Source organism: Cetorhinus maximus, unplaced genomic scaffold (genome assembly GCF_964194155.1).
Source record: "Cetorhinus maximus unplaced genomic scaffold, sCetMax3.hap1.1 HAP1_SCAFFOLD_366, whole genome shotgun sequence".
In the NCBI taxonomy this organism is placed as follows: Eukaryota; Metazoa; Chordata; class Chondrichthyes; order Lamniformes; family Cetorhinidae; genus Cetorhinus; species Cetorhinus maximus.
Genome location: NW_027596312.1, coordinates 330,751 through 352,556, shown reverse-complemented (window position 1 = coordinate 352,556; position 21,806 = coordinate 330,751). Strand labels below are relative to the sequence as shown.

Below are 21,806 nucleotides of genomic sequence, written 5' to 3'. Positions count from 1 at the left end.
CTGCAAGACTGGAACTGAAATTAAGAGCTAAACTGTTTTAAATATCCAGCAGGTCAGGCAGCATGAACAGATTAAGAAACAGAAGTAGGGGCTCAGGTCGCTGACCTGCCTTCAGGCTGCACGATAACTCTCGGCGATGGCCGTCGACTAATGGCGGGCAATGTTCCCACAATGCAATGCGCCCCAGAAACCGCTCTATCTAAAAGTTGTTAATTTCCTGTTGGAAGGTCGGTAGCTGCAATCGGCAGGTGGCAACTATGGCGCCGGGAGAGTCAAGGAGATGAAGAACTGCAGCAAAATACAGGAGGACGATCACCCGCCATTATTACAGAACAATAAGCCGCGCATCTGCGCTTGCGCACCCACACCAGGGCCGGGACTAACAACTGTCCCGCATCCAGAATCACCGGGACCTGCAGCCTGGAACTGGGAGTGGGAGAAGCGGGAAGAATGAGGAGAAACAATATAATCCAACACTCACAGCAACCTCCAATCCACCTCCATTCCCGGGATAGTGAGACAGAGTTTAGAAACACTCACCAACACGATTCCAGTCAAACTTCCACGAGGAAAGGGGAAGCCGTGACTGTGCCTGCTCTGATATAGCCCAGACCTGTCACTCAAACCCCTCAACTCCGCCCAGTTCACAGCTCAACCTACCAGCTTGCAGCTTCCTGCACCTTGACCCCGCCCGGCCCAGGTTTGGGACAGTCCAAGGTGAGTCCTTCGTGTGACCAGGACAGTGGGGGAGGGGTGACCTCCCGCCCTGTGCTTTGTCCCAAATGGTTCCATCTCCACCTCCCCCAAGGCCCACTAAACACTGCATGCAAACGGCTGATGGACCTTGGGGATCCTCACTGACCTGCACAGGTACATTATGCTGCTCCCCACCCCCGATACACTCTGTAAATAAGTTGTTTTTCTTTATTTCTGCTGCCCCTTCACGTAAACATCTTGTTTCATACAAGTTTTGTTTAAGACTTGTTCAATCTTGTTTAATTGCAGGGCTGTGGGGCAAAGGCAGGGACGTGGCATTAGGTAAATTGTCCCTTCAGGGGGCAAATACAGACACGATTGGCTGAACGGCCTCCTTCTTTGCTGTAACCATTCTATGATTCTCTGACTTGTCCCTATCCCGTTGCTCCATTCAAATTATTCCCAACTTCTGCTATTGTCCCTGGATCCCTGTTTAATCAAGTAATTCCTCCCCTTTCCCCTGCTCACCCTGTGCAGTGTGTGTTAGACATCCTCCGGACACCTCCCCCCACCACCATCCCGGCGCCATCCACCATCAGCAGACTTCTGCTTGTCTGGTTTTAGTTTATATTTACAGAATTGCAGGATTTAGCTTCAAACTCGCCTTAATTGAATTCAGTAAAACTGAAATATTTTGTCCCACACAACAGGATAGATTATTTTGTTTAAAGTCAGAGCGAAAAATGCAGTTACTGTCCTCAATTAAAGAAGCTCTTCATTTTATTCCGCACCGGACCAGCATCTAAAACAGTGAACATTATCCCCCAGACCGGAATACAATACAGTGAACATTATCCCCCCCAGTCCCGAATATAAAACAGTGAACATTATCCCCCAGACCCGAATTTAAAACAGTGAACATTATCATCCCAGGACCCAATATAAACAGTGAACATTCTCCCTCAGACCCAAATATAATGAGACTGGAGTTTCATGAGACCGAGACTTCTGTTATCGATGTGGCAAATTAATTTGGGACAATCTCTATCTTTACAAACTTTCACAGTCTACAATCTCGACATGAATCTGAAAATGCTGGAATTCCTCAGCAGGTCAGGCCTTCATCTGTGGCAAGAGAAACAGAGTTAACGTGACAGCTCTGTGACCTTTCATCTGACCTGAGAATATATAGAAATGTAACAGTTCATAATCAGATCAAAAGGAGACGCTTTATAGACTTCGGGAATCAAAATTTGAGTTCAACAATTTTCTATCATAATCTCTGCCCTCATTTGTTCCTTATTTCTTTGAGTCCTAGTTTTCCTTTCTTATTTCTCTCATTTTCTTCACATTGTATTCAGACTGTTGCTATCGTGCCATTCACACCTAATCTAGAAGCAGCTTTTGTGCTTTTATTAGTCCCATTACCACTCCCTTTGACCTTGCATCATGAAACCTTTTGTCAGTTAATCTTTCCCGCCCTGCAGCCTTTCTTAGACCTTTCCTTCTGTTCCTCTTCCATCTCCCCCGTTTCAATGGCTCACAGACCTGAAAAGTTAATTGTGTTTCTCTCTCTACAGATTCTTCCAGACCTGCTGAGTGTTTCCAGTTTTTAATCTTTTCATTTCATGTTTTAAGCATTGCAGTAATTTTCGTTTCTCCATTCCAAGCACTCTACCTGACATTATTAATAATTCAATTCAGTTACTCATAAATTAATTTATCTGTACTTTATGTCTTGAAAACTGATTATTTATTGAGCTATTTATCAGTTATCAGTGTCTTTAAATGTTAGAATTTCACAACTCCTTACATTTTCCCCACACTTCCTGGCACTAATATTAAATCCTTAGTGATCTTAAATGGAAGGGTCAGCCCAGCATTGACAGACCAGTCAGTTTAACCTCTGTGTGGGAAAGCATTTAGAAGCGGCAATTCAGGTCGAAATTAGGTCACTTGTACAACTTGTTCAGGACAATCGTGTTGAACTAAATTTCTTGAGTTTTTGATAAGGTAACAGAGAATGTTGACGAGGGTAACACGGTTGATGTGCACATGAACTGCTAAACGACATTTGATACAGTGCCAAGTAACAGGCTTGTCAGCAGAGTTAAAATCCATGGGGCAGAGGCAGCACTGGCTGTGTGACAGGCAACAACATGCATGGTGAACGGCTGCTTTTTCAAATTGAGGAAAAGTATACAGTGGGATCACAAGGGGTCGGTAGTCAGACTACTGATTTCTTGATATATATTAATGACCTAGACTTGTGTGTGCAGGGCTGCATTTCAAAATTTGCAAACAACACCAATTTTTCAATTTGTGTTTACAGTGGGGAGGATGGTGATAAACCTCAAGAGGACACAGACAAGATGGTGGAATGGGCAGACAGGTGGCAGATAAAATTTCATTCAGAGAGGGGTGAAGTTATTCATTTCGGTAGGAAGAACAAGGAGAGGCAATATAAAATAAAGGATACAATTGTAAACGGAGCAGCGTAATCTGGGGCTATATGTGCACAAATCATTGAAGATGGCGGGGCAGGCTGAGAAATTAGTGAATAAAACATGTGGAATCCTGGGCTTTATGAATACGGGAATAAAGTACAAAATCAACCAAGTTAGAATGAACCTGAACAAAACACTGGTTTGGACCCAACTGCAGTATTCTGTCCAATTCTGAGCTTTACGAAGAATGTGAGAGTGTGGAGGAAAGATTTACGAGAGATCGGAACTTCAATTAGGCGAGGTGAAGTAGTTTGTTATCCTTGGAAGGGGAACCGTTCTCTTGCATCTTTTCTGGATCCTCTGTCTTCACTTCCTTCCGAAATTGTAGCCATTCAGTGGCGGTGGTGTTAAAAACTTTCTTTCATGTAATGTGGGCAGGGACAGCATTTGTTGCCCTTGAAGCAAGTGCTTGCCACACCATTTCAGAGGGTTATTAAGAGTAACCACATTTCAGTGTTGATCTGGAGTCACATGTCAGACCAGGTAAGGACGGCAGATTTCCTTCCCAAAAGGACATTAGTGAACCTGGTGGGTTTTTATGACAATCGACAATGGCTGAATTGTCGCCCTTATTGAGACTCGCTTTCAATTCCAGATTTAATAATTGATTTTAAATCCCGCCAGCTGCTGTGGTGGGATTTGAACCCCTGTCCCCAAAGCATCAAGCTGGTTTTCTGGATTATTAGTCCAATAACATTCCCATTGTGGCACCGTCTCCCCCAATATATATTTTTATTTATTTGTAGCCAACAGTTTAGTATTTGTCAGTATTTTGTTCCATGTGGTTTCTATTCTGCGTTTCAGACAGTTTCATGTGCGGCCTTCTTGTGGATGTAACAGTGAGTGAGTCCATGGGCCATTTACATATTCAGGGTGAGAGGTGCTGATCCTCAACCTCTGGCGATACTTCAACCTCACAATCCTAATCTCTGGCTGCCCAGTGTAAAGTGGGTGGGTGGCGGGGTTGGGGGGGGGGGGGGGGGGGTGGTGGTGTTGGTGGGTGTGGATAGATCAGAGAATCTTCTCCTGTAACGGTTCATGGGCCTATTTAACACAGGGATTTCTAGATCCAGGATGGGTCTGGTCACACTGGCTGCCGACCTCTCTTCCGTGGTCTTGTCCGTGTCCGGGTGTCCCTGGTGAGGGAACTTGCAGTGTCCACCAGTACGCTTGATACCTCCCACAACCGGTGGGCACCTCAGGGTACAGAGTGTCTCATAGACATTGGAAACAACATTCTGGCTTACTTAGGAAGGTTCCCTTTGCTTTTGTTGGGACTTTGTTGCTGATCTGAATTTCTTTCAGTTTGATTGGACCACATGTTTGGGTGAAGAATGTACCAAAGAAACTCGAATTTTCTGTTTTGAATTTCTATCCTGTATTTACGATGAAGATTTTTGTAAACTCCTTTACAGGGTACAAGAGAGAGATGATTTGCAGATAGGAAACTCAAACCAAATATCACATCAAGATCTGACAGTGTCACTCGATTCACCAGGAAACATAGAAAATAGGAGCAGCCTGCTCCACCACTCATTATGATCATGGCGGATCATCCAACTCAATAGCCTCCTCCCGCCTTCTCCCCATATCCTTTGATTCCTTTCGCTCCAAGAGATATTTGTAACTCCTTCTTGAAAACATTCAAGATTTTGGCCTCAACTACTTTCTGTGGTAGCGAATTCCACAGGCTCACCACTCTCTGGGTGAAGAAACTTCTCATCTCAGTCCTAAATGGTCTACCCCATATCCTCAAACTGTGCCCCCTGGTTCTGGAATCCCCCACCATCGGGAACATCCTTCTGCATATAGGTTTCTATGAGATCCCGCCTCATTCTTCTGAACTCCAGTGAATATAATCCTAACCAACTCCAACTCTCCTCATGTGTCAGTCCTGCCATCCCAGAAATCAGTCTGGTAAACCTTCGCTGCACTCTCTCTATAGCAAGAACATCCTACCTCAGATAAGGAGACTAAAACTGCACACAATATTCCAAGTGTGGTCTCACCAAGGCCCCGTTTAATTGCAGCAAGACATCCCTGCTCCTGTGCTTGAATGCTTTCACTATGAAGGCCAACATACCATTTGCCTTCTTTACCACCTGCTGCACCTGCATGCTTACCTTCAGCAACTGGTGTACGAGGACACCCAGGTATCGTTGCACATTCCCCTCTCTCAATTTATAGCCATTCAGATAATAATATTCCTTCCTGTTTTTGCTACCAAAGTGGATAACCTCACATTTATCCACATTATACTGCATCTGCCATGCATTTACCTACTCATTCAGATTGTCCAAATCACACTGAAGCATCTCTGCATCCTCCTCACAGCTTACCCTCCCACCCAGCTTTGTGTATCTGCAAATCTGGAGATATTACATTTAGTTCCCTCATCTAAATCATTGATATATATGGTGAATAACTGGGGTCCCAGTAACTATCCCTGCGCTACCCCACTAGTCACTGCCTGCCTGCCATTTGGAAAAAGACCCAGTTATTCCTACTCTTTGTTTCCTGTCTGCCAACCAGTTTTCTGTACCTTTAAATACACTATCTCCAATCCTATGTGCTCTAATTTTACACGCTAATCTGTTATGTGGGACTTTGTTGAAAGCCTTCTGAAAGTCCAAATAAACCACATCCACTGGCTCCCCCTCATCAACTCTACTCGTTACATCCTCGAAAAATTCCAGTAGATTTGTCAAGCATGATTTCCCTTTCATAAATCCATGCTGACTCTGTCCGATTCTGCCACTTTATTTTTCCAAGTGCTCAGCTATTAAATCTTTTATAATGGACTCTAGAATTTTCCGCACAACTGACGTCAGGCTGACTGGTCTATAATTCCCGTCGTTGGACCTGAATATCATTGATCTTTGACTATGAAGGAGAAATATTTGTCTCTTCTGTCTGTGGGAAAAGATTTCAAACATCAGTGTGACTGGGAAAGCACCGAGACACAGACACGCCCGACTGAGAGTGCTCCAGTGAACTGACTGTGGAAAGAGCTTTAACCTGTTACACTATCTGAAAAAAACATCTCACCATTCACAGCGGGGAGAAACTGTGCAAGTGTTCTGTGTGTGGACAAGGATTCAACTGATCATCCAACATGGAGAGACATGGGGACACTGACACCATGGAGAAACCGTGGAAATGTGGGGACTGTGGGTTAGGATTCAGATCCCCATCTGTGCTGGAAACTCATCAGCGCACTTACACTGGGGAGAGGCCTTTCATCTGCTCCGAGTGTGGGAAGGGATTCAATCTCGTAAACCACCTCACTTCACCTCAACCTTTTCGCTCAGACATGAGACCTTTTAAATGTTGCGTCTCTGAGAAGAGCTTTAAAAGCAAAAGGAATCTGCTGATACACCAGCGAGTTCACATGCAGGAGAGGCCGTTCACCTGCACTGACTGTGGGAAGGGATTCACTCAGATAAGTACCCTCACTTCACATCAACTTGTTCACTCTGACAAGAAACCTTTTAAATGTTCTGACTGTGAAAAGTGCTTTAAAAGCAGAAAGATTCTGCTGACACACCAGCAAGTTCACACTGGACAGAAACCATTCAACTGCTCCAAACGTGGGAAGAGGTTCACTCAACTAACCCAGCTCACTTCACATCAACGTGTTCACTCTGAAAAGAGACCTTTTAAATGTGCTGACTGTGTGAAAAGCTATAAAAGCAAAATGGGTCTGCTGACACACCAGCGGGTTCACACTGGAGAGAGGCCTTTCACTTGCTCCATGTGTGGGAAGGGATTCATTCATCCATCTCTCCAGCTGACACACCAGCGAGTTCACACTGGAGAAAGGCCATTGACCTGGTCCGTGTGTGGGAAGGGATTCATTCATCCATCTCTCCAGCTGAAACACCAGCGAGTTCACACTGGAGAGAGACTGTTCACCTGCTCCGTGTGTGGGAAGGGATTCAGTCATTTATCCACCCTGCAGACACACCAGTGTATTCACAAGTGACTCCCGGGGTTGGATTCTGTTGTTATTGCTGCTGTTAATTACATCCAGGACTGAACCATGCCCTTTCCGACAGTTGGGGTTTGTTTCTGCTGATGTTAATAATCCCTGTAACTGGGCTGGAGTTTAATATCCTGGATAAAGGTTAAATCAGTCAGCTTTGTGTCAAACATTGTCGACATATTAGTCGAGGCATTGAATGCAAGAGCAGGGAGGTTATGATGGAGCAGTATAAAGCATTAGTTAGGCCACATTTGATGTACTCTGTGCAGTTCTGTTTGCCGCACTATAGGAAGGATGTGATTGCACTGGAGAGGGTGCACAGGAGATTCACTCAGGATGTTGCCTGGGCTGGAGAGTTTCAGCTATGAAGAGAGACTAGATAGGCTGGGGTTGTTTTCCTTGGAGCAGAGAAGGCTGAGGGGGTACCTGATAGAGGTGTACAAAATTATGAGGGGCATAGATAGGGCGGATAGGAAGACATTTTTCTCTTTAGTGGAGTGGTCAATACTCAGGGGGGCATAGATTTGAGTTAAGGGGCAGAAGGTTTAGAGGGGATTTGAGGATTTTCTTTTCACCCAGAGGGTGGGGTCTATCTGGAACCTGCCGGTGAAGCCTACATCCCATGAATGAATTTTAAAAGAAAGACAACGCTTTCATCCCAGAAATCAACTGAGTGAACCTTCCCTGAAATGCTTCTAATACGACTCTATCCATCCTCAAGATTACCCATAACTATGTTATCATAAGGTGCGAACGGTATGAGCTGGAACTTGGTATTTTTTATTTTTCAATCCATTTGCTAACAGAATCTGCCCCTCCCATCCCCAGATTCAGACAATGATTAACTGAGACTCAGTCTCTAATGGCGGCCTTAAAAGTGGATAAATCCCCAGGCCCAGGTGAAATGTTGGACTCAGTGCCTGAGGGAGTGGTAGAGGCAGGAACCCTCACAACAGTTAAGAAGTATTTAGATGAACACTTGAAACACCACAGCTTACAGGGCTACGGGCCAAGTGGTGGAAGATGGATGAGAGTAGATGGGCTTTGATGACGACCACTGCAGGAATTCACCAAGGCTCCTTCGACAGCACCATCCAAACCCATGATCACTACCATCTAGAAGGATAAGGGCAGCAGATAGATGGGAACACAATCACCTGGAAATTCCCATCCAAGTCACTCATCATCCTGAAAGGGAAATATATTGCCATTCCTTCACTGTCGTTGGTTCAAAATCCTACAAGTCCCTTCCTAACAGCATTGTGGGTGTAGCTACACCACATGGACTGCAGTGGTTCAAGAAGGCAGTTCATCACCACCTTCTCAAGCGGAACTAGCGGTGGGCAATAAATGCTGGCCCAGCCAGCGAAGCCCATATCCCATGAATGAAGAAGAAAAAACAGGGCATGAGTGATTATTGTGGCCAGTAGAATGAAACAACGTTTTAAATTATCAATACAGTAAGACCTATTCCAGATAAAAATTGTCTCTCAAACATTCAGGAAAGAATTAAACACCTTGAACATATCAAAGTGAGTCAAATTAATTTGAAGAAGGAAATAGAATCTGGATTTAGAAAATATCCACGAAGAGGATGTAGGTTAACAGAGAGCTGAAGAACGTTTAAAGTCTGTGCATAAACGTTTGTTTGAACCAGATGTAATTACAACATGTCAATAATTTAGAATTGTGTGGGATGATCAGCAGTTGGGGAGGATGAATCTAAGTCGATAGTTATCACATTTTAGCGGAAAAGTTTTGACATTTATTCTTGGTGGCAGCTCAAGTGTTTGTGTTGCTGATTCTGATCATTCTAGTAGCTTTAGTATGTTATCTACAGTTTGTCATCAAGAAATTAGGAAAACAAGCTCGTAGCTTAGAAATAGTGAGGTTAGTCAGAAATCAGTTGTGAGAAGTCAGAAAGGATATTCCCTTCTCAAGGTGGAGAGATCTGTGAGAAATAACTGTCTAATTAATCTTATAAAATCTTCAGAAATTTAATGAACATTACAGAAATAGTTCTCTCTCTCTCTCTTCCTTGTATAGGAAGAAAGATTCCTGGGTTGATTAACATAGGACAACGTACCCTTATAATAACTCATCGGGATGGTCTCAGTAGTTATGGGATGGAATTTGTAGTGGTGATTGAAGACAATGGCTTTTGTCTTCAATTTTTAATTGGAGGAAATTTCTGCTCATCCAGTACTGGATGTGGGATAAGCAGTTTGATAATTTAGTAACAGTGGAGGAATGGAGAGGGATGGTGGTGAGGTAGAGCTGGGCGTTGTCAGTGTACATGTGTAAAGTAACACGGTGCTTTTGGATGACGTCACCTAGTGGTAGCATGGAGATGGGAAATAGGAGGGGGCAAAGAGACATCCTGTTTTTAGGATGGGTCAGGATGGTGGATTAAAAGGTGAGAGGGACATTACCAGAAGAGAGAGACAAATTTGTGAATAATATCAGCTAACATGGAGAAGTTGGGTTATCAGTAGATCAGTGAGAGTGGGGTCAGTACAGCAGAAAGTGATTCTCATGGACAAGATGAGCACTGAGAGGGCATTAGGGGAGATGGGAGAGAATCTGGAGAAAATGTGGATTCAGGGTTCAGACAGTTTGTCCCGGTGGGCAAGTGGAAGGGAGGGAAGCAGCAGAGGCAGCTGATCGGATTGTCTCAATCTTAGTGAAAAGGAAGCTCCATGGGCAGAATTTTGCCCTTGGCGTGCGGGCTCGGTGGGGGCGAGTGGGGCAGTCAGGAAGCCACCCGCTGCCTGCAATCAGGCCCGGAAGGCAATTTCATACTGGGGGCCAATTAAGGCCTGCGCTGTGTGAAACGTGAGCAGCAGTGCTCAGTGCTGCCTGTGCGGGCGGGGGGTGGAGTGCGAGCTGGGCGAGTGTGACCTTTGTGCATGCACGTGAGACCGAGCTACATAATCTCCCTGAGGCAGAGAGCTGTCTCAGAGAGATGGATTGATTTGAAAAAGAAATTAAAGATTTTATACAGGTTATGAAACATGTCCCCTCATATCACTCTGTCACCTGAGCAGGGACATGTTTTTAATTAATAAGATAAAAGCAAAATACTGTAGAGCAGTACTGCTTCAAGGTAGGCATTCCTGGAAGAGAGTGGCAGTGAATTAAATAAGATAAAAGCAAAATACTGCAAAATACTTTTGCAAAAAAGCAAAACTCTGTTTGTCTCTCCAGAGATGCTGTCAGACCTGCTAAATTTTTCCAGCATTTTCTATTTTTGTTTCATGCTTTTAATTCAAGTGTAAAATTTGATTTGCTTCAGGTGACCTCGTCCCGCCTGTGGATGAGGTTTCCTGAAAAAGGTGGTCAGACCACTGATTTCTTGATATATATTAATGATCTAGACTTGTGTGTGCAGGGCTGCATTTCAAAATTTGAAAATAACACCAAATTTTCAAGTTGTGTTTACAGTGGGGAGGATGGTGATAAACCTCAAGAAGACACAGACAAGATGGTGGAATGGGCAGACAGGTGACAGATAAAATTTCATTCAGAGAGGTGTGAAGTGATTCATTTCGGTAGGAAGTACAAGGAGAGGCAATATAAAATAAAGGATACAATTGTAAAAGTGGCAGCGTAATCTGGGTCCATATGTGCACATTGAAGATGGCGGGGCAGGCTGAGAAAGCAGTGAATAAAGCATGTGGAATCCTGGGCTTTATGAATACGGGAATAAAGTACAAAATCAACCAAGTTAGAATGAACCTGAATAAAACACTGGTTTGGACCCAACTGCAGCATTGTGTCCAATTCTGAGCTTTAGGAAGAATGTGAGAGTGTGGAGGAAAGATTCACGAGAGATCGGAACTTCAATTAGGCGAGGTGAAGTTGGTTTGTTATCCTTGGAAGGGGAAGCGTTCTCTTGCATCTTTTCTGGACCCTCTGTCTTCACTTCCTTCCAAAATTGTAACCATTCAGTGGCGGTGATGTTAAAAACTTTCTTTCATGGAATGTGGGCAGGGACAGCATTTGTTGCCCTTGAAGCAAGTGCTTGCCACACCATTTCAGAGGGTTATTAAGAGTAACCACATTTCAGTGTGGATCTGGAGTCACATGTCAGACCAGGTAAGGACGGCAGATTTCCTCCCCAAAAGGACATTAGTGAACCAGGTGGGTTTTTAATGACAATCGGCAATGGCTGAATTGTCGCCCTTATTGAGACTCGCTTTCAATTCCAGATGTAATAATTGATTTTAAATCGCGCCAGCTGCTGTGGTGGGATTTGAACCCCTGTCCCCAGAGCATCAAGCTGGTTTTCTGGATTGTTAGTCCAGTAATATTCTCACTGTGGCACCGTCTCCCCCAATATATATTTGTATTTATTTGTAGCCAACAGTTGATTATTTGTCAGTATTTTGTTCCATGTGGTTTCTATTCTGAGTTTCAGACAGTTTCTGTGCCAAGTGGACGAGGTGTTTAAAGTTCATTCATTTGCCCCTTTTCCATCTCCATGTCCGGGAAAGACACAGAGAATAATGTCCCCTCATTAAGTATCTATTGACGAGACTGAGATGGACAATTCCGGCTCCCCATCTTTCTGGTGGATAATGGATGGTCTGTTACATTCAGGTTTCTCTATCATTTCATCTCTAATTTTATTGAGTTTTTATATATTTATTTTCCCTGAGACCCAGACCCAGGGTAACGGCCGCCATCCTGTTTCAGCAGGGAGCAGGGCGCATGCGTGGCCTTCTTGTGGATGTAACAGTGAGTGAGTCCATGGGACATTTACATATTCAGGGTGAGAGGTGCTGATCCTCAAACTCTGGCGATACTTCAGCCCCACAATCCTAATCTCTGGCTGCCCAGTGTAAAGGTGGGTGGGGGAGCGGGGTGGTGGGTTTGTTAAATCAGAGAATCTTCTCCTGTAACTGTTCATGGGCCTGTTTAACACAGGGATTTCTAGATCCAGGATGGGTCTGGTCACACTGGCTGCCGACCTCTCTTCCATGGTCTTGTCCGTGCCCGCGGGTCCCTGGTGAGGGAACATGCAGTATCCACCGGTACGCTTGATACCTCCCACAACCGGTGGGCACCTCAGGGTACAGAGTGTCTCGTAGACACTAGAAACAACATTCTGGTTTATTTAGGAAGGCTCCCTTTGCTTTTGCTGGGACTTTGTTGCTGATTTGAATTTCTTTCAGTTTGATTGGACCACATGTTTGGGTGAATAATGTACCAAAGAAACTCGAATTTTCTGCTTTGAATTTCTATCCTGTACATACAGTGAATATTTTTGTAAACTCCTTTTACAGGGTACAAGAGGGAGATGATTTGCAGATACGAAACTCAAACCAAACATCATATCAAGATCTGACAGAGTCACTCGATTCAGCAGGAAACATAGAAAATAGGAGCAGGAGTAGGCCATTCGGCCCTTCGAGCCTGCTCCACCATTCGTTATGATCATGGCTGATCATCCAACTCAATAACCTGCTCCCGCTTTCTCCCCATATCCTTTGATCCCTTTCGCTCCAAGAGCTATTTGTAACTCCTTCTTGAAAACATTCAAGGTTTTGGCCTCAACCACTTCCTGTGGTAGCGAATTCCATAGGCTCACCACTCTCTGGGTGAAGAAACTTCTCCTCATCTCAGTCCTAAATGGTCTACCCCATATCCTCAGACTGTGACCCCTGGTTCTGGACTCCCCCACCATCGGGAACATCCTTCCTGCATCTCCCCTGCCTGGTCCTGTGAGAATTTCTTAGATTTCTATGAGATCCCGCCTCATTCTCCTGCACTCCAGCGAATTTAATCCCAAGTAACTCCATCTCTCCTCTTATGTCAGTCCTGCCATCCCAGGAATCAGTCTGGTAAACCTTCGCTGCACTCTCTCTATAGCAAGAACATCCTACCTCAGATAAGGAGACTAAAACTGCACACAATATTCCAGGTATGATCTCACCAAGGCCCCGTATAATTGCAGCAAGACATCCCTGCTCCTGTGCTTGAATGCTTTCGCTATGAAGACCAACATACCATTTGCCTTCTTTACTGCCTGCTGCACCTGTATGCTTACCTTCACCAACTGGTGTACGAGGACACCCACGTCTCGTTGCACATTTCCCTCTCTCAATTTATAGCCATTTAGATAATAATATTCCTTCCTGTTTTTGCTACCAAAGTGGATAACCTCACATTTATCCAAATTATACTGCATCTGCCATGCATTTGCCTACTAACTCAGTTTGTCTAAATCACACTGAAGCATCTCTGCTCCCTCCTCACCGCTCACCTTCCCACCTATCTTTGTGTCATCTGCAAATTTGGAGATATTACATTTAATTCCCTCATCTAAATCATTGATATATATTGTGAAAAACTGGGGTCTCTGTACCTATCCCTGCGCTACCCCTCTAGTCACTGGCAGCCTGCCATTTGGAAAAAGACCCATTTATTCCTACTCTTTGTTTCCTGTCTGCCAACCAGTTTTCTATACCTCTCAATACACTACCTCCAATCCTATGTGCTCTAATTTTACATGCTGATCTCTTATGTGGGACTTTGTCGAAAGCCTTCTGAAAGTCCAAATAAACCACATCCACTGGCTCCCCCTCATCAACTCTACTAGTTTCATCCTCGAAACATTCCAGTAGATTTGTCAAGCATGATTTCCCTTTCATAAATCCACGCTGACTCTGTCCCATTCTGCCACTTTATTTTTCCAAGTACTCAGCTATTAAGTCTTTTATAATGGACTCTAGAATTTTCCTCATGACTGACGTCAGGCTGACTGGTCTACACCCCCGACGTTGGACCTGAATATCATTGATCTTTGACTGTGGAAGGAGAAATATTTGTCTTTTCTGTCTGTGGGAAAAGATTTCAAACGTCAGTGTGACTGGGAAAGCACCGAGACACAGACACGCCCGAGTGAGAGTGCTCCAGTGAACTGACTGTGGAAAGAGCTTTAACCTGTTACACTATCTGAAAAAAAACATCTCACCATTCACAGCGGGGAGAAACTGTGCAAGTGTTCTGTGTGTGGACAAGGATTCAACTGATCGTCCAACATGGAGAGACACGGGGACACTGACACCATGGAGAAACCGTGGAAATGTGGGGACTTTGGGAAGGGATTCAGATCCCCATCTGTGCTGGAAACTCATCAGCACTCTCACACTGGGGCGAAGCTTTTCATCTGCTCCGAGTGTGGGAAGGGATTCACTCTACTAACCCACCTCACTTCACATCAACTTGTTTGCTCAGACATGAGACCTTTTGAATGTTGCGACTATGAGAAGAGCTATAAAAGCAAAAGGAATCTGCTGATACACCAGCGAGTTCACACTGGGAAGAGGCCATTAACCTGCACTGACTGTGGGAAGGGTTTCACTCAGATCAGTACCCTCACTTCACATCAACTTGTTCAATCTGACAAGAGACCTTTTAAATGTTCTGACTGTGAAAAATGCTTCAAAAGCATAAAGATTCTGCTGACACACCAGCAAGTTCACACTGGGCAGAAACCATTCAACTGCTCCAAGTGTGGGAAGAAATTCACTCAACTAACCCAGTTCACTTCACATCAACGTGTTCACTCTGAAAAGAAACCTTTTAAACGTGCCGACTGTGTGAAAAGTTATAAAAGCAAAATGGGTTTGCTGACACACCAGCGAGTTCACACTGGAGAGAGGCCTTTCACTTGCTCTGTGTGTGGGAAGGGATTCATTCACCCATCCCTCCGGCTGACACACCAGCGAGTTGACACTGGAGAAAGGCCATTCACCTGCTCCGTGTGTGGGAAGGGATTCAGTCATTAATCCACCCTGCAGAAACACCAATGTATTCACAAGTGACTCCCGGGGTTGGATTCTGCTGTTATTGTAGCTGCAAATCACATCCAGGACTGAATCATGCTCTTTCCAACAGTTGGGGTTTGTTTCTGCTGATTTTAATAATACCTGTAACTGGGCTGGAGTTTAATATCCTGGATACAGGTTAAATCAATCAGCTTTGTGTCAAACATTATCGACATATTAGTCGAGGCATTGAATGCAAGAGCAGGGACGTTATTATGGAGCAGTATAAAGCATTAGTTAGGCCACATTTGATGTACTCTGGGCAGTGCTGTTTGCCACACTATAGGAAGGATGTGATTGCAATGGAGAGGGTGCACAGGAGATTCACTCAGGATGTTGCCTGGGCTGGAGAGTTTCAGCTATGAAGAGAGACTAGATAGGCTGGGGTTGTTTTCCTTGGAGCAGAGAAGGCTGAGGGATTAACTGATAGAGGTGTACAAAATTATGAGGGGCATAGATAGGGCGGATAGGAAGACATTTTTCTCTTTAGTGGAGTGGTCAATACTCAGGAGGGCATAGATTTAAGTTTAGAGGCAGAAGGTTTAGAGGGGATTTGAGGATTTTCTTTTCACCCAGAGGGTGGGGTCTATCTGGAACCTGCCGGTGAAGCCTACATCCCATGAATGAATTTTAAAAGAAAGACAACGCTTTCATCCCAGAAATCAACTGAGTGAACCTTCCCTGAAATGCTTCTAATACAACTCTATCCATCCTCAAGATTACCCGTAACTATGTTATCATAAGGTGCAAATGGTATGAGCTGGAACTTGGTATTTTTTATTTTTCAATCCATTTGCTAACAGAATCTGCCCCTCCCATCCCCAGATTCAGACAATGATTAACTGAGATTCAGTCTCTAATGGCGGCCTTAAAAGTGGAAAATCCCCAGGTCCAGGTGAAATGTGGGACTCAGTGCCTGAGGGAGTGGTAGAGGCAGGAACCCTCACAACACTTAAGAAGTATTTAGATGAACACTTGAAACACCACAGCTTACATGACTACGGGCCAAGTGGTGGAAAATGGATGAGAGCAGATGGGCTTTGATGATGACCACTGCAGGAATTCACCAAGGCTCCTTCAACAGCACCATCCAAACCCATGATCACTACCATCTAGAAGGATAAGGGCAGCAGATAGATGGGAACACAATCACCTGGAAATTCCCCTCCAAGTCACTCATCATCCTGAAAGGGAAATATACTGCCATTCCTTCACTGTCGTTGGTTCAAAATCCTACAAGTCCCTTCCTAACAGCATTGTGGGTGTAGCTACACCACATGGACTGCAGTGGTTCAAGAAGGCAGTTCATCACCACCTTCTCAAGCGGAACTAGCGGTGGGCAATAAATGCTGGCCCAGCCAGCAAAGCCCATATCCCATGAATGAAGAAGAAAAAACAGGGCATGAGAGATTATTGTGGCCAGTAGAATGAAACAACGTTTTAAATTATCAATACAGTAAGACCTATTCCAGATAAAAATTGTCTCTCAAACATTCAGGAAAGAATTAAACACCTTGAACATATCAAAGTGAGTCAAATTAATTTGAAGAAGGAAATAGAATCTGGATTTAGAAAATATCCACGAAGAGGATGTAGGTTAACAGAGAGCTGAAGAATCTTTAAAGTCCGTGCATGAACTTCTGTTTGAACCAGATGTAATTACAACATGTCAATAATTTAGAATTGTGTGGGATGATCAGCAGATGGGGAGGATGAATCTAAGTCGATAGTTATTACATTTTAGTGGAAAAGTTTTGACATTTATTCTTGGTGGCAGCTCAAGTGTTTGTGTTGCTGATTCTGATCATTCTAGTAGCTTTATTATGTAATCTACAGTTTGTCATCAAGAAATTAGGAAAACAAGCTCGTAGCTTAGAAATAGTGAGGTTAGTCAGAAATCAGTTGTGAGAAGTCAGAAAGGATATTCCCTTCTCAAGGTGGGGAGATCTGTGAGAAATAATTGTCTAATTAACTTTATAAAATCTTCAGAAATTTAATGAACATTACAGAAATAGTTCTCTCTCTCTTTTCCTTGTTTAGGATGAAAGATTCCTGGGTTGATAAACATAGGACAGCGTACCCTTATGATAACTCATCGGGATGGTCTCAGTAGTTATGGGATGGAATTTGTAGTGGTGATTGAAGACAACGGCTTTTGTCTTCAATTTTTAATTGGAGGAAATTTCTGCTCATCCAGTACTGGATGTGGGATAAGCAGTTTGATAATTTAGTAACAGTGGAGGAATGGAGAGGGATGGTGGTGAGGTAGAGCTGGGGGTTGTCAGTTTACATGTGTAAAGTAACACGGTGCTTTTGGATGACGTCACCTAGTGGTAGCATGGAGATGGGAAATAGGAGGGGGCAAAGAGACATCCTGTTTTTAGGATGGGTCAGGATGGTGGATTAAAAGGTGAGAGGGACAGTACCCGAAGAGAGTGAAATCTGTGAATAATATCAGCTAACATGGAGAAGTTGGGTGATCAGTAGATCAGTGAGAGTGGGGTCAGTACAGCAGAAAGTGAGTCTCATGGACAAGATGAGCACTGAGAGGGCATGAGGGGAGATGGGAGAGAAACTGGAGAAAATGTGGGTTCAGGGTTCAGACAGTTTGTCCCGGTGGGCTAGTGGAAGGGAGGGAAGCATCAGAGGCAGCTGATTGGATTTTCTCAATCTTAGTGACAAAGAAGCTCCATGGGCAGAATTTTGCCCTTGGCGTGCGGGCTTGGCGGGGGCGAGTGGGGCAGTCGGGAAGCTGACCGCTGCCTGCAATCAGGCCCGGAAGGCAATTTCATACTGGGGGCCAATTAAGGCCTGCGCTGTGTGAAACGTGAGCAGCAGTGCTCAGCGCTGCCTGTGCGGGCGGGGGGAGGAGTGCGAGCTGGGCGAGTGTGACCTTTGTGCATGCACGTGAGACCGAGCTACATAATCTCCCTGAGGCAGAGAGCTGTCTCAGGGAGATGGATTGACTTGAAAAAATATAGACATAAATATTTTTTACAGGTTATGAAACATGTCCCCTCACTGTCACGTGAGCAGGAATACGTTCTTAAATAATAAGATAAAAGCAAAATACTGCAGAGCAGCACTTCTTCAAGGTAGGCATTCCTGGAAGAGAGTGGCAGTGAATTAAATAAGATAAAAGCAAAATACTTTTGTAAAAAAGCAAAACTCTGTTTGTCTCTCCAGAGATGCTGTCAGACCTGCTAAGTTTTTCCAGCATTTTCTGTTTTTGTTTCCTGCTTTTAATTCAAGTGTAAAATTTGATTTGCTTCAGGTGACCTCGTCCCATCCGTGGATGAGGTTTCCTGAAAAAGGTAAAGGCCTCTTGGCCTTTTCGCCCGCCCGCCAACCATTAGGTTCGATGGGCAGCGTAAATTTGAATTTAATTAACTTCTTAGTGGCCTTACAGGTTTCTTAATTGTTCGTGAAATATTGCGGGACTGCGCGATGATGTCGGGACTCTCGCCCACCGTGCGTAATTTTCTGCCCCATGTGCTCCTCACACTTGTTGTTGGAGGTGAGGCTGGAGGAGACGGGGGTGAGGAAGACCCCTTCAAAGGGAGCTAACTTGTGTCTGAGAGATTAAAAACACTTGACACATGGTGAGTTTAACACAAAGATGATTTATTTGACTTTTATCCAGGATATTACTCCCTATAACTGACCTGGAGTTTATTAACATCAGCAGAAAGAGACCCCCATGAACATGGTTCTGTCCTGGATGTGATTTCACAACAACATCCAATCACTGTAGTTACTTGTGAACTTGCTGGTGTCTCTGTAAATGATATAAGCGAGTGAATCCCTTCCCACACCCGGAACATGTGAACGGCCTCTTCCCAGTGTAAACTCGCTGGTGTCTCAGCAGGTAGGATGACTGAGTGAATCCCTTCCCACACTCAGAGCAGGTGAACGGTCTCTCCCCAGTGTGAACTCGCTGGTGTACAGTGATTTGAGATGATCGCCTGAACCCAGTCCCACAGTGAGAGCACCTGAACGGTCTCTCGTCAGTGTGAACACGTTGATGGGACATCAGTTCCCCGGAACTTTTATAGCATTTCCCGCAATCTGGGCATTTAAAGGGTTGCTTGTCAGTGTGAACTCGCTGGTGTGTCAGCAGGTTGAATGAGGTGGTGAATCCCTTCCCACACTCAGAGCAGATGAACGGTCTCTCCCCAGTGTGAATTCGCTGGTGTTCAGTGAGTTGAGATGCTCACCTGAACCCAGCCCCACAGTGAGAGCACCTGAACGGTCTCTCGTCAGTGTGAACATGTTGATGGAACATCAGTTCCCCGGAACTTTTATAGCATTTTCCACACTCTGGACATTGAAAAGGCCTCTCCCCAGTGTGAACTCGCTGGTGTATCAGTAGATTGGATGAGGTAATGAAGCCCTTCCCACACTGGGAGCAGGTGAATGGCCTCTCCCCAGTGTGAATTCGCTGGTGTACAGTGAGATGAGATGAACGTCTGAACCCAGTCCCACAGTGAGAGCACCTGAACGGTCTCTCATAAGTGTGAACACGTTGATGCACGTTAGTTCCTCAGAACTTTTACAGCACTTCCCACAGTCTGAGCATTTAAAAGACCTCTTATCAGTGTGAACTCGCTGGTGCGTCTTCAGGCTGGATGACTGACTGAATCCTTTCCCACACTCGGAGCAGGTGAACGGCCTCTCCCCAGTGTGACTGCGGCGATGAGTTTCCAGCTCAGACGGGAATCTGAATCCCATCCCACAATCCCCACATTTCCACAGTTTCTCCCCACTCTGAGCGGTGCCTTTTCCTTCCATGTTCAAAATCCGATGATATTCATGTTACGGTAAATTGGGCGACACTGTCAAATGCTGATGTGATGTTAAGTTTCAGTTTCCCGACTGCAAATCCTCCTCTTCCAAAAACCTGTGAAACTGATTTAAAACAGAAAAAAGGGAGTGAGAGAGAACCCACAAAAACACAAAGGCAGGTTGTGAAATTGAGCTGAATGAATCTGGGAATTTGTGGGGCCGGCACTAGGAAAAAGTGACCATGAAAACTGCTGGATTGTCATAAAAACCCAACTGGTTCACTAATGTCCTTCAGGGAAGGGAACCTGCCACCCAGTCTGGGCCTACACAAGACTCTGGCCCACAAGGGAGGAGAGGGAGAGAGAGGTGGGAGAGGCAGCGGGTGAAGGAATACCTACAACACAACAAGAACTTTGACAAAGTCTCCAGAAACCTCAACCTCCACCACCGAAAGGACCAGGGTAGCAGGTGTTTGCGAACACCATCACCTCCAAGATCCCCTCCAAGTCACACACTGTCCTGACTTGTCTGGATGAACAGAAATTTCCTCCATTTCAATATTGGGAAGACTGAAGCCATTGTCTTCAGTCCCCACTACAAACTCCACTCCCTGACCACTGGCTCCATCCCTCTCCCTGACAATTGTCTGAGGCTGAATCAGATATTCATAGGGACATAGGAGCAGGAATAGGCCATTCAGACCGTTGAGCCTGCTCCAACATTCAATCTGATCAAAGTCCTTTCCCACACTCTCCATATATCCCTGTATGTAATTGCTCAACCTGTCATCCATTCCTTTGTTCCGTCTAGACTTAACTATCCGAACACACTTCCGGCCGGCCTCCCACATTCAGCTTCCCTGTAATCCAAAACTCTGCTTACTCACACCAAGCCTTGTTCACCCATCACCCCTGTATTAACCGACTTACAAAGCCTCTGGGTTAAGGAGCACCTCAATTTTAAATTTCACATCCTAGTTTTCAAATCCCTCCATGGTCTCTCCCTCCCTACCTCTGTAATATCCTCCAGCCTCACAGCCCTCCGAGATAACTGCACTTCTCTAATTCCGACCTGCTCAGTGTTCCTGATTTTAACTGCTCCACCTTTTGTGTCTCCGCCAGCAGTTGCCAAGGCCACAAGCTCTGGAATATCCCCCTTAAACCTCTCTACCTCACTTTCCTCCTTTAAGATAATCCATAAAACCTACATCTTTCAGTGAATTTTTGTGCATCTGCCCTGATATCTCTTCAGGTGGCTCAGTATCAAATGTTGCTTTCTAACACTCCTGTGAAACACCTTGGTACATTCCATTACACAATAGAATTAATTCATTACCATTTTAGGGTGGGCAGAATCTGTTGGTCAACTTAGGCGCTAAAGTGGAAGAGAGATGGACTATAGCGCAGGATAAACAACTCCTGAAAGATACTGTGGGAAGATAAAGCTGGGGAGCCAGCAGCACATGGTCAGGGGATGGGCAGCAGTGGAAACCTCATTTAGACACATTTGGCAGAAGGAACATGAAAATCCTAAACATAGTTAAAATACATCCATTATTAGGGACAGAGAAAGTTAGACAATGGCAGAGAGGTGATCAGGGAGAGCAGAGGATGAAACAGAGCAATAGATGGACATGGATTTAGATCCATAGTAAAGGAGTCACGCCAGCCCCAGACCATGAAATCTCTCATAGATAACAGAGAACAGCACTAAAAGCCCTAAACTGTTGATGAATAATCAAAAATACTCAACTCTGAAATAATTACAGTTTTTAAATTTAAAATCTCCTGCTGGATCCCGCAGCTGGAAAGATATCAGAAGCACTGGAGTCAGAGAAAAATCTCCCAGTTGAGGAAATACCCGGGGAGCGGGGTGATGTCACCGTGTAATTGTCGATGTGTGATGATGTCACAGTGTAATTGTCGGTGTGTGATGATGTCATAGGCACGAACACAGAACATCCGGGTCTGTGCAAACCAGTGATCACCACACATTGTG

The 21,806-nt window shown here is 44.7% G+C and overlaps 1 pseudogene; it reads right to left on the bottom strand.

Moving 5' to 3' along the window:
* Nucleotides 1-12,071: 12,071 nt before the first annotated feature.
* On the bottom strand, nucleotides 12,072-19,814 carry LOC144673447 (uncharacterized; annotated as a pseudogene).
* Between the last annotated feature and the right edge of the window lie 1,992 nt (nucleotides 19,815-21,806).